The 12135-nt window shown below is 43.7% G+C and overlaps 1 protein-coding gene across 3 annotated transcripts in view; it reads left to right on the plus strand.

Moving 5' to 3' along the window:
• GRIA1 (glutamate ionotropic receptor AMPA type subunit 1) overlaps window positions 1-12135 on the plus strand; it is a 147573-nt gene that overhangs the window by 116692 nt on the left and 18746 nt on the right. The window lies entirely within an intron of this gene.

The raw sequence follows: 12135 nt of genomic DNA on the forward strand, positions 1-12135 counted from the left end.
CTTCTTTGTGAAATACACTGTGTTCATCAGAAATACACACGAACACCAGCCTCACCTCCCAGCACTGACTGCTTTAGAAATAAAATGTCTCTCTCTGAGAACAATTTGTGGTCCTCCCCCACAGAGAACACACTAAAAAAATAAAACCCTGATATTTCTTTTTCTCCCTCCCTCCTACCCTCCTCCCATAGTATAGTACTGTGCAGGGTCTGCTGCTGAGAATAAATACAGTATGTCCCAGGGAAATGACAGGCCCTTTCAATTGGTCCTTGCCTCCTGATGGGTAGCCAGGGATGCTTGTTGTCATGGTAATCCCATGAACTCTGTGACCCAGGTCGGGCCTAATCAGAGACAAAGCTCTCTGAACAGAGAAGCTGGATTTGCCTGCATCCTCAGAAGAGCTGGAGAGAAAGGAAAAGAGGGAGGGAATGGGGGATAAAAAGGGAGGGAGGGACAAAGAGAAGGAGAGAGGCAGAAAGAGAAAGTGTGTGTGTGTGTGTGTATGTGTGTGCACGCGCGTGTGTGTGTGTGTGTGTGTGTGTGTGTGTGTGTGTGTGTTTGAATAGAGACTGGAGGTCTGCTAAAGGAGCACTGCATCAATTCAGAAGCTTCTCAGGTCAGCACACGTGAGATGGATTATAGAGCGAACCGAGAAATCCTCCTAGGAGATTGGCACAGCAGCCCAGTGTGAAAGTCCAGGCAGTGGGGGGGGGGGGGGGTGACAAGGGCTTGATTTAGCATTTAGTGGTGATAAGACCTATTGTTAACATCTATCGGGCACTGACTCATCCCAGGAGCTTCTACGAAATATTTGATGTGCATTAGCTTATGTAATCCTAACAACCCTGTGAAGGTAGTATTGTGTTCACCTTGATCGTATAGTTCAGGAAACTGAGGCATAGAGAGGTTATGGAACTTGCCCACGATTACCTGGCATGGAAATTGGAAAGCTGGATTTTCAACCCAGGCAGCCTGATTTCAGAACCTCTTCTCAGCCATTAGGAAAAAAAAAAAAATGGATATAAGGACAGAAACTGTGAGGAAGAAATGATTATTCAGAGGATAAAGATCATTGATGGCCTCTCCCCCAGGACACACAGGTACAATTGCATTTAGTCCTACCTAAGCAATATGCAAGTCAGAAAGCTGTGGCCCCACAAAAGGAAGTGGCTCACTGTCGTGCGCTGCCTGAATTCCCTAGAGAGCCCTGGCCTCCCTTCCACACCGTTTGCATAGGGGGGCACACGTATCCATCTCTCCCCAGGGTCAGGGCCCTACCACCGGTTGATGTCATTGTCCCATACCTAGAAATGGAAAAGGGTACATCCGATGCAAACTAAAGTTTCCTGCTGACCCAAGACAGACTGAACCAAAAACACTTCCAAAGATTTTCATGCTTCTTGAAACTCTATAGTGCTTTTGACTCCTTTCAACAACGACAACTCTATAGTCCTTTTGACCATTTTAGACTTGATTACCACACGCATAAAGAGGAAGGACACTTCATTCTTTCCACACCTAACAGTGTGCTGGGCATGCACAGGCATCGAGTGCCCTAGGGATGTCCAGGCATGAGCCTTTCCCCTGCCTATGGATTTAGGTATTATCATTTCCCTTTCACCAGTTAGGAAGCTAAGATTCAGAGAGGTGACACTCTGCCCAGGTTCTCACTGTGATTTGTGGAATGCAGCCAAAGTACAAACCTGCCTCCTGAACCCCCACATCCCTACCTCTGTGCTGATGGAAGCACCCCTCACTGCCTTTGCCGCCTTTTAAGGTGGCATCTTTAAAATATGAGGGGAAGTGAGACACCAGGTGGCCTCCACAGCCAGAGCCCTCCATCCGGAAGCCCCGGGCTCTGCTGGAGATCCATGGTGCAGATGTACCGTGGAGGACTGTGGTAGAATCACAAAGGCAAAGGCACACTTACTCCTCTTACAGCTCTGTTCTTATCATGCCTGCTTGAGAAGCTCGTAAACGGCAGAGCAACACATTGAGGAGAGAAAGAGGAGGAAGGTGGACAGAGCAAGGTGGCAAGGAGGAATCCGGAGAGATGAACGGCCTGGGATGAATGGCGTTAACAGCCATGAGAACAACGGCCCAGCACGGGCTGTGATTTGCCTGCCGAAGCACTGCTTTCTCCCGCTGATATACAAATTGTATGTTGCTTTCTTTTAAGAAGCTGTTGCTGTCAAAAATAGCATCTTTTTTTTTTTTTTTTTCTCTCTCTCTCTCCCTCTCATCAGCAGCTTTCTTTCAGATGTGCCCACTGTTCTTTTCTAAGAAGGCAGATGCTGTTATACAAAGGCAGACCAAGAGGGAGAAGGTCTGGGTACCTGTCCCGGCCCTGACACTTGGGCCTTGTGGGCGTGGGAAGCAAATGTGCTTTGCTGTGGATCAGACTCTCGTTCAGACCCGGCCTCCCATGCTCACAGCCTGTGTGATCTTAGCTATGGGCAAACAGCTGTATGGACCATCAATTGAGTGTTAGGACCCTGAAGTCAGGACTGAGAACAAATCCCAGGTGTGCCAGTTAATGACAGGAGTCACACAGACAAATTATTTCACCTTCCTAATCCTCAGTTTCTCCAAATACAACAACTGGAAATAACTAGCATTCACATTGGTGGTTGTTAAATAATTAAATGAGATAATATAAGGTGTTTAGCACGGTGCCTGGCACATACTCAAGTGGCTAAGAAAGGTTAACTCTCATTACTTAATCTCTCAGAAGCTTAGTTTTCTCATCTTCCAAATGGGAATCCTGCTATAAGCTTTGCAGGATCATCTTGGAAATAAAAGAAATCACTTATAAAGAGCTCATGGTGCATGAGTTCTTGAATATTAATCCCCTTTTCTCCCCCACTTCTTTTCCTTCTGCTTCCCCTTGACACTCATCATCTGTTCTGTTAGTTTGGGGATCTGACCCAAATAAGTGGTGATTGCCTTCTCTCAGCCAGACCACTCTCAGCTTCTTTTCATCGTAATGAATGGAATTTCAGGATACGAAGAGACAGAAATATCCAAATATACAGTTCTATTCTCCTTTCCACTCAGGGCCCCCCAAAGTTCAGCTAATAGCCATCTTGCTTCCATCCAGAGCCTGGTTTCTGAGGGCAGGCAGAAAGGAAGGGGAAGGGGTAGCCCTGAGCTGAGCCCCTGCACAGAAATTCTGGGCCATCTATTTAGTAACATTTATAAATCACCCCATGTGCTGAGATCGTGGCTTGGTAATCACATCTAATTAGCCTCTTCCTCAGCCTCTTTCCCTCAGAGGAAAGGGGCAAAGGACCAGGCGAATCCCTAACAGAGGAGCCAACTTCCCCCTAATGAGATGTAGGTAGTAAGCCAGGGGAGTCTCCAAACAAAAGAGAGTCAGGCAGGCATATTTGCATATATTATTCATGCCTCCTCAGCACACACATCTAGCAGAAAAAGAGCATAATGACCTCTTAATCATATTCTCTATTCCAACGGGAATTAAATTTACTCCTTTGGAGGAATGTAAAAAAAAAAATTCCATAGCACTATTCAAGCCAGTCTCCTTGGGGCCCACAAATACCACAACTTTTCCCCACCTAGTGTCTTTTCTTACTGCTTCCTTCTTCCTAGCTACATTTCAAAGTATGGTCCAGTGAAGCAAGGGCCAATGGTCTTACAGAACCTAGCAGAAAATTTAGCATGTAGACAACTCCTATTGATTGTTTGTCACACTGACCGATTCCTACCCGGCCAACTTCCAGGTGTATGGTGACTTTTTGAGCATGTTATAAAATCAGTTGATGTGTCTGGTCTTGTGTAGTTTCATGAGAACCAGGAAATACTAGTCCTTCTATATAACTGTATAACATAAATTCAACCAACCAACTCTTTAACTCATGAGTCTCTTTGGCCATTACTAGAGCACATCCTAAAGGCAGCTGATGAAACTACATGACCACAATCATACAATTTAATTCTACCAATATTCTAAGCATAGTATTTTTCAAAGCACTAAAGTAAGTCCTCTTAAGGAAAGCAAAATGATTATGATATTGGCACCCCCAAGACTGGTTATCTAATAAAGGGGCTGTAACCAAAAATGTCCCCAAGGGCTAGGTAAAGAAAATGAAGGAAATGGATTGGGGTAAATGCTTATGTGATTTCTTTATTTTTAATAGAGCCATGAGTTCAGGCAATACTTCTCTAACAAAACCACAGTGCAAACACTATGATAAATAATAATTACAGTGAATATTTATTGAGCACTTGCTGTATATGGCAAACACTCTCTAAGTCCCCAAATGCTTTCTCTAATTCATGTAATCCTCATAAGAACCCAATGAAGTAGGTACTACTGAGAATCTCATTTTATGGATAATAAATCAGCAGCACAGAGAGATTAAATTATTTAGGGCACATGGCTAGTCACTGGCAGAGCCAGAATTTGAACCCAGGCAGTCCAGCTTCAGAACCTATGCTCTTATCCCCTACACTATCCTATAAATGGAAAACTGACAGTCTCTGGGTGATCACAGAAAATTACGGGGACTTAGGGAACAAAAGATTATATGCCTATCTAGAGGGAAAAGGCTCCACTCAGTTCTGATTTAATATACTGCTGTGTCAGAATGTTGCCAGATCTGGTTTTTCAAAGAAACTAGAAATCTCAATTTTTGTGTGAACTATTCAAAATTTTGAGTGTTGGTCACAGTTAAGAGAGAAGTAGAGAAGGCACAGCCTAGTAACTAACAGTAATACAAGAAAAGAAAGGAAATACCGTGAAGATGATAGAGGATGGACAGATTGATAGATAGATCATTATATAGATGGGTGAACAAGGCACAGTGGGAAAACCATGCAGGGAGGGGTTAATGTCCTGCCTTTTAGGTGGGAGTTCTAGGAAGGCCCCAAGGGAGGCAGCAGTCCCTGAACAGGGCCTTAAACCAGTGGGGAGAATATCTACAAGCAAGATAGCGAGAAAGATATTTCAGGTAAAAGATCCAGCAAGCATACAGTACAAGAACGAAGGGGAGAGTAACCCATGCATTCTTTATCTATCTTTGTATTGCTGTTTGCAGCAGGGAATCATTTCCTCAAACGAAATCTCTTGTGGAATCCCATTATAAAAGACAAATGGATGGGGTGGGGGTGACTGAGCTGCTGAAACAGGAGATGAGGGGCTGGAGGTGGAAAAGGAAGAAGAGAACTAAAGACAGGTTCGGGCCCAGGGTGGGAGACCCAGGAGATCACAATGTTCCTCTCTCCCTCAGGAGCCATTCTCCGAGAGACAGTTCTCCAACATTACAACCCTGTATGTTTTAAAGTCCACAAGAAAATAATGGTCCTGCTGGCCTGCCCAGCATTCTGTTCTCATTGGCGTCTGTCTTTTGGTGGCTGGTACTTAGAATTGGCCCAGCTTCCCTTCCTTTCATTGAACCAGAGGCAGCTGAGAGGAGACCAGTGGGCTGGCTCTTGCCCTGAATGGTGTTTCCACCCCCTGTGTTAATTGTAAGGAGGCTTTCATTCATCCCCTCCCCTCCCCCGTTATCTTTTGTCAAGCATCTCTGGAGTGTCCGACACAAACCCTGTCATGCTGCTGGCACATGGTTCTGCATTACAGGACCAGATGTGCTTTACTATGAGCTGCAAATGAACTGTTGGCACCTGCTTCTCACAATGCGGGGCGGGCTAGGGATCAAACGTGCTGCCAAAAAGCTTTCTGTCTGTAGAGTCCCGGCTGAAGGGGCCAGACTTCAGGTCCCCACCCAGGTCTCTGCACTGTACCAGGTGATGGTAGCCGTAAGACCCTAAAGAAAGTTAGAGGGCCAGAAATATATATCACACAGGTAAAACTAGCATGCAGCTTCTAGGGATTCAAGTAACTTACCCCTGTGATACAACATAGGTTTCGGAAACTTAAAACTCCTTCATTCAAAAAACATGTATCAAGAAGCTCCTGTGTTAGCTATTGTGCTGGGGGCAGAGTCTCTACCATTAGAGAACCCTCAGTCTGGTTGGAGGAGCCAGCAAAAATGGATATGAAATGATGAGTTTACTGTCGTAGGGTATACAAGTACAGTAGGACAGAAAGGAAGGCCTGATCCGTTCTGCAAGCCCCAGGAGGATTTGCAGAGGACAACATATGCTAGAGGCTTATATGATGAAGAGGTTCTACAAGTGGCAAAGTATACCAGGTAGAGCATGTGCCAACACAAAGAGGTGTGGTGTTAGTGGCACTTCCAATCCAGACACTTGTCCTCAAGTAATCTCAAAGCACTTTGACATCTGTCACTTCATTTGAGCCTCACAATACAGACAGTTGGAGCTGGAGCTTATCAATTATTCCCATTTCACTGGGAAAACTGAGGTACAGTTATGGTAACCAACTATCCTGGTTTGCCTGGGATTGAGAGGGTTCCTAGGATGTGGAACTTTTAGTGTGAAAACCAGGGAAGTCCCTGGGCAAACTGGGACTGGTTTGTCACCAGAGGTACAGTTATAGGACTTGCCATAGAACTTGACCAGAGATTAGTGAGGGACTCAGATCAGACTCAGATTCTTTTCTCCACCTCAGAGTGGAGAGATGAAGAGAGTGCTCTATATGTGGGGTTTTTTCTTTTTTTTTTTTAAACCAACTCCTTTGTGTTATTTTGCAGGGTTAGAAACCAAAGACAAATCTTCTGTTTTTTAGCTGAATCAAAGGCTGACCAACACTCCTTCTCATGAGACCCCAGAACTATTTCTTGAGTATATTCCAGAAGAGAAAACCACCTGTAGTGGTCACAGGTGAAGGGAACTTTGGCCTTACAGAGGTCTGCATTTTAACTGAGACACCTGACATAACCCAACTCTCTATTTCCATCTGCTTGGTTGGAAATAACCTCTTCCACATGACCTACCACTCCAAACTACTGGACCAGCAGCATCTTCTGGACCCTTAGCTTTCTGCCCCATCAGTGATAGTGTTTACCGTGGACAATCCATACTGACAATGTCAGAGTCTGAACTATAAAGACAGAAGGGGTCTGTGAAATCATTGTCCAAAAGGGAGGTGATTAAAAGAGTGCTTTCTAGGATCTGGGTCCACAAACACCCAGACCTGTCCTAGACTCAACCATTCTTCCCCTTGGGAAGGCAGGCCAAACAAGCTTTGGTTCTTGCTGAGGCTCTGGCTCCCACTCCAAGCAAAATGACCCTGGTTTGGCTTCAGCAAAGGAGCAGAAACACCCAACCAAAGAAGGCCTTCAGCTGAAGTGGTTTACTCATCTTCTGAGGCCTGCATAGGAGGGGCTGCTGCAGGGCTCAGAGAAATGTGTAAGGGGAGAATAGAAGTGGCTGCACCTTCCTCACAGAAGAAGCACCCTGGGCTTCAGAACCCTCCAGCCCCATGAAAGGAAGAGTTAGAATGACCATGCTCACTTATAAACTGATTTTTAATCCAGTGCAAGGAAATTCCCACCCTTCATGGTCCCCCTAATGCCTTTAAACCTCACTCATCAATAGCTGCCCTCCCCCTTCTTGAGGACAGACGCAGAGGTCCTTGAAGTCTCTTCCCCTAGAAGCCCAGTGGATCCCAGACTAGAGACGTCATGGACCAAATATAGTGCCAAGAAAGAAAATGGTGGTAGAGACACTTGACAATGATTTATCTTGCCAATGAATCTTGATATCTTAGAAGAAACAAGACAAAAAAAATGACCACCTCTCATCAACATAATACAGTAAGAGAAGAAATATGTTAACACTAAAAAAGAAGGAAGGAAATAATCGTACATAAAGGACTGTCCTTTAAATGGAAAAGTTCAGCTTTCTGAAAACTCACTATACAACCCTTATCTTTCCTCATTTTCCCATTGATAAGTGAAAGCTTCATCACAAATTAGCCTGGCTCTTTGGACCACTGATTGAATCCTAACCTTTTATCCAGCACATGTATTCCCTCCTGAGCAGCAGTTGTCCCATCAACAATGTCCTACCAGATTGCCACTTTGCAAATAAATCCCCTGAGAGCTCTAGCAGCTCCAAATTTTACCATATTAAGCATAATTCTGTGTCCCTGTGGTTTCATCTCCCTGATCTAATTCTGCCCTCAGCATTGAGAATAAATCTAATTCCTCTTCTACTGACAACCAGTCTCAAGTTTCCAGGTGAGCCCTGTTTACTTTGCAGTGACCTACTGTCTCCATGATCCCTGGATTCAGAGTTAAAACTTTCAACATTGTCTGTTCCTCTCATATGAGTCATTATACTGGTTAATTAATTGATACATATTTACTTAGGACTGACTGTGCAGTATAGATGGGCTGCTGGTCTGAGGCCTCTCTCTGCTTAAACACCTTCCCTGTCTCCCTCCTGCAGGTAAAGTGTTGACTTCTTGGCATATCCTTCCAAGATAATTAGGGCTTAGATTCAGTCAGCTGTTGTAGCCACATTCCCCAGGCCTGTATTTCCTAGCTCTACTTCCTGATTTCACTCTTCCCTTTTAACAGAGCACGCCCTGAAGATTTTCAAACTCCCACCCACTATCAGAATTAAACTCTCCCCTTTTCTGGTGCTTCTGTAATTATTTTAAAATCAGATACAGTCTTCCATGAACAATTGAGAAGCTTTTCTGCCTCCCTCATGAGACTGTACATTCCTTGAAATACGAGGTTTATAACTTGCTCAGTTCTTTATTCCTACTAAGTACCTAGCATGGTACTTGACACTTAATTGGATCTCATAAATATTTGGGGAGTTGACTTGAAGACATCAACTCTTTACACCAAAGGTTTTATAATCAAGTGAAAGACTAACTCTAATACACATGAAACTGTAGTAGGCAGGGCAATGAATTGACTGCTAGGTTCCAGGGAGGTTCAAAGTAAAGGTCAATGAGAAATCAAGTGCTGATGGAAAAATTCAAGGAAAACATGGGGAGCATTGCAAAGCAACCAGTGTTATGAGAGAAGTTAAGGAAAACAGCAAGCTGCAAGCATATAGAAGCAGGAAGAAACACACTGTTTGAAGGGGAGCAGGATGCCTAGCAGCCTAGTGTGATTAGAACTGAAGCTTCCTTTGAGGGAGAAGAGGCATAGCATATCACTGCAGGCTGAGTATGAGCTCCAAGGGCTGTTTTATCCCATACTCCTCAGATGCTTGAATTCAAAGTTTTGAAAGAGAGACAGTTGCTTCAAAACTGAAGCCCAGAATTCAGTCCTTAGCCTTTCATAAGTTGAGGCCTAATTAAAAACATCTGAAATATCTCCCTTGACTGCTTTTTTCCAAACTTCAATTTCCCTGCAAGTATAGGATAATCAAACTTCTTCACGGTGGCAAGTTTGAATACATTGAATCTTAATGTGTACCAGGTCATCCTGGAGACTACCTTTCTAGGGTTCCAACTCCTCTCTTCTCAAGACTTCCAATGATAATTCATTGATCCAGATACTCCCGTGGACCCATCAGCTCCTGTGGCTTAAAGTCAGGGCTCAGGTAGTTGAGGGTCTACCAGAACCAGAATAGCCACAGGCTACTATTATTCTAGTATCATCATTTTTATCTCCTACAAAAGAAAGGGAGGGAGGGAGGGAGGAAAGGAAGGAAGGAGGGAGAAGGGAGGGATGGAGGACGAAGAAAGGAAGGAAGGAAGAAAAATTTCTTTGGCCTCTTCCTTACAGTCAAGTTGTAAATTAGCATCTTATGAAATGACCTATAATGAGGTTTTTCTCCTCTGCTGCCCTGGCTCTGCTGTGGGCTTGGAGAATGGAGATCCTTGGGTGTTACAACTATGTGCAAAGTAAAAGTTTTGAAAAGGACTGAGGGAGTGGGGAGAGAAAGGTCTAAATAAGCTTTCTTGGGCTTCCCGATGCGGATAGCACCTAATCCAAGACAGGTTGGAAAGAACAGTGCTTACGTGCATAGACTTCCGTCATACAGAGCTGAGTTAGAACTTTAGGCTAGTTATGTATTTGTCCATGGAATGTAATAGTAATAATAGGATGACCAAATAGGGATGTGAGGTTTAAATGAAATAAAGCATGTAAAGTACTAATGCCTGGCCCATAATAAGCTCTCAAAAAAATAATTACAATTATTATCTTATGATCCTGTGCATTTTCTTTGCACACTCTGGTCCCTTACTGTTGTGTTCCAGGTAGGTGAGTTTACCAAATAGCTGAGTTGGAGACACATAAGGTTATTATTTGCACTTAGATTCCATCCATCCATTCATTCAATCATTCATTCGCCTCCTCTCCCACCAAAAAAAAAAAAGTATTTCTTGCTTTTATACTGCACAGAACATCTTGTACTAAATATTGTAGGGAGGAGTTTAAAAACAGGAACCATGATCTGTGCTCCAGGGAACTGACAGTCTGTTTGAGGAGACCCAGCCAACATACCAATTAGCTATGAGATTACAGCATAAGGGATCAGAATTCAAGTTCAGAGAATCACCTGGGAAGAGGGACGTTCCGTGGTAAAATTTAATTAAGTGCTTTTTCAGGAAGTCCCTTTTTCAATCTGTGATATCATGAGCCCGCCAATAAAGGACATAAATTTTCACCTATTTCCCATTCTGGGTCTTGTGCTGTGAGGATTGTCCACCTTGTCTAAACACCTTTTCACAACACTGACCCCAAACTGGATTCTGTGCCTGAAGGGAACAAACAGTAGAGACCTTATATCTGAAGATAGAAAAGTGGTCTGATAGCTCACAGCAAAAACGAGAATTAAGAACTTGGTAACCCTGACCTTTATTCTCTCTTTCAGTGGCTCCCTGTACCTTCTCTCCTATATCCAATTCCCCTTTGTGCCCGTGACAACACTCCTCCCTCTCCCACTTAAGTCGTTCTACCTATGTTCTTTTTAAATGCAAAGGTAGAAAGAGAAGAAAGGGTCAAGAAATCTAGGCAGTGGCTGTCCATCCCTGCATTGAACGTCCCTAAGGAAAAATCCCAAGGCCCATCATTGCCCTTTGTGTGTTTGCTCAAGATCTGAAACAATTTTTGTTTTGTTTTCAGACAGAAAAGGAGAGAAAGGGTTGTCCCACCAAGGTATCTAAAAGACTGAAGAGTACGTTTCAGGGATCTGTTAATGGAAATTGTTTTCCCAGCTTGAAAATTGCCACATTTAAACTCAGAATGTGGGGTAAGCGAAATCATAAATATGAACTCCTTTTCAGGCAGCAAACAGCAAGCATTTGGAGTCTTTCTCCTTTGCCTTTGGGGATCCATATGCCACAGTCTAGTTAGCTGCCCAGCGACTGACAAACATAAATAAAAGGTAATAGTTGTAGTAAACAGAGTTCCTATGAGTCAAAAACTGTTTTTCAGGGAGGAATCAACATGCTTCTTATTACGCTAGAGTCACCAAATAGCCAAAGTTTAGCTCTTATAAAAAACAAATAGCACAGGCAATAAAAATAAAAATGCCTGCCTTGTCCACTGTCTACACTCAACAGTAGGGTAGAACTGACATCTGAAAATCCATAGTAGTAAAAGGATCAGGCAAGAGGTTGTGGGAAGAAGGCTGGATTTGATGGCCCATCTGCCTTCCTATCAAATGCCCCTTGCCACCTACTATAGACATAGCTCCTTTGAACTCCTCCCTTTCATCCTATTTGTGCTTCTTGGTGGCCTGTAAACCCATCTTGGTTAAGTAAAAATTGAGCTTTAACTTAAGGTGGCACCATTGACAGAGAAATCCTTAAGAAGTAGTAAAATGGGAGATGGGACAAGTTATAACCTGAAAGATGGCCAACTCCTTGCCTGAAGAGCTAGATTAGGCATTGAAGAATGGGAAGGCAAATCCAGTCAATAAACTATTCCAGCCATTAACTCATGCACCCATGGGTCCAGCACATAAACCTTTATAAGCAACACTTGAACAGGGTCTTAATGGGGCAAGTGAGGGGTATAGGTAAAGAAAATTAGATTGACTCCCTTGGCCCTCACAGATGGCCCTGGATATGTTATATGTATGTGTTGTCATTGATGTGGCCAGGAACCCCTGCCATGGGATTTGTTAAATACTAACCTGACTTACTGGAGCAGGTGTCTGTGGTCCTCCAAAGCTGTCAACCTTTGAGCATGGTGATTCCAACTAAAAGTCTCATAACCCTTCATTGCCTTTCTCTTTTAGCCCTAAGTAGCAGTCAAGTACATGAAGTCA

The sequence above is a fragment of the Phoca vitulina genome, unplaced genomic scaffold, assembly GCF_004348235.1.
Source record: "Phoca vitulina isolate PV1807 unplaced genomic scaffold, GSC_HSeal_1.0 scaffold6, whole genome shotgun sequence".
NCBI classification, from domain to species: Eukaryota; Metazoa; Chordata; class Mammalia; order Carnivora; family Phocidae; genus Phoca; species Phoca vitulina.